The sequence below is a fragment of the Bos taurus genome, chromosome 10 (assembly GCF_002263795.3).
Source record: "Bos taurus isolate L1 Dominette 01449 registration number 42190680 breed Hereford chromosome 10, ARS-UCD2.0, whole genome shotgun sequence".
Classification (NCBI taxonomy): domain Eukaryota; kingdom Metazoa; phylum Chordata; class Mammalia; order Artiodactyla; family Bovidae; genus Bos; species Bos taurus.
In genome coordinates this window covers 38,662,574-38,664,472 of record NC_037337.1, presented here as the reverse complement: position 1 = coordinate 38,664,472, position 1,899 = coordinate 38,662,574, and positions in this window count along the sequence as shown.

Genomic DNA, 1,899 nt, shown 5'->3' with positions numbered 1-1,899 from the left:
GTTTCCCAAGCAACAGTTTCCAAATAGAAGGGAATTATGACAGATTTCACAGATCCTGAGTGACATAATTTAGTTCCTGTTTTTTGACCAAGCTTAAAGCAGGAGATGGAAAGTCCAAATAGAATTTCTTCTGTTCATTGCCAGTTAAATTTTAATGCCCATAAAGTTATTCCAGACAATCTTTCTCTCAAAATTGTGACCACTTTGACCACTAAAAATTTGTTGTGTTATTACCAAGTACCACAGGGCTTTACCCTTCATATTGAAGAAAAAAAGGAAGGAAAGAAGGAATGGAAGAAGGAAAGAAGGAATGAAGTGAAAAGGAAGGAAGAGGAAAGGCATCCAATCCTTCAGCTGATTTAGAACGTACTGTTTGATAAAAATTTAATTTGAGTCATAAACTTGAGGCACATGCTTAATTTAAGCTTTCTAACAGCTATAGAAACTGGAGCCGATTATACAGAGTGAAGTAAGCCAGAAAGAAAAACACCAATACAGTATACTAACGCATATATATGGAATTTAGAAAGATGGTAATGATAACCCTGTATGCGAGACAGCAAAAGAGACACAGATGTATAGAACAGTCTTTTGGACTCTGTGGGAGAGGGAGGGGGGGATGATTTGGGAGAATGGCATTAAAACATGTATAATATCATATAAGAAACGAATCGCCAGTCCAGATTCGATGCAGGATACAGGATGCTATGGGCTGGTGCACTGGGATGACCCAGAGGGATGGTATGGGGAGGGAGGTGGGATGGGGGTTCAGGATTGGGAACACGTGTATACCCGTGGCAGATTCATGTTGATGTATGGCAAAACCAATACAATATTGTAAAGTAATTAGCCTCTAATTAAAATAAATAAATGTAAATTAAAAAAAGATAAATTTAAAGAAGCAAAATTAACTTCAATACCATATTTTATTTTATATAGACTGACTTCTAAAAATATTGTATCTTAGGCAATCGATAGAAAAATTGTAAATTTTTAATTTTTTTACTAAAATTACTGAATTTCTGTGTATTTTATACTTAGAGCACATTTCGATTTGGGACTACCCACATTTCAAGTAGTCAACAGCCACTGTAACTATCAGCCAACATACTGAACAACATACACCTAAGAGGAGAGTCCGGGCAGGGGTCGGGGGTGGGGAGAAGAAAGGAAGAAAGACAGTAATGCAAACAAATGGTATAAAAACATGCACACACAGATACGTTACATATTTGAGAAAGGGAATAGGATCAGTCAAGAAGTACATGTAGGCATTAAGTGGTGCCTCAAGAATAGTCTATTTCTTCAATTTAAATAATGCTCTTCCTTAGAGTATTGCCATTATGCACTTAAAAATACACCCTGGTATCCCTTACAGTAAGTTCCTGAATGCTGAGAATAAATATGAAGCAAACTTAGTCCTCAAATTCTTAAGTATTAAATTTAAAGTTTTCAAACAGATCATGTTGCATTATCCTCATCTCCACTCTCATAAAATTATCAACACAGTATTAAAAAATAAATACATTTACAAAAGAAAATTTAAGGCAATATTCTAGGAAGTCTAATTATAAATTCAGGACACACACAGAGCAAGGAGGGCTAAGAGGACAGTGTAGAAAAGTCACAAAGGAGGAACATTTCCGAGCTCAGAAGACGATAAACACTTTCAGGAAAAGGAAACATCTTAGCAAAAACAGTAACTCTTAACAGTCAGGTGAACTGGAATTTGCTAAATTATTGATGGGTACCTAGAACTATATATAAAATTGTTGCACAGATATCATAGAAGACATTTGCCCCTACTTTTTGAGAGCATTGCAAAATATAGCAAATACCATGTTGACATGTAAAGACACTAAAGTAATAAAAATTTAGGACAATGAGAGATCAGTGTAG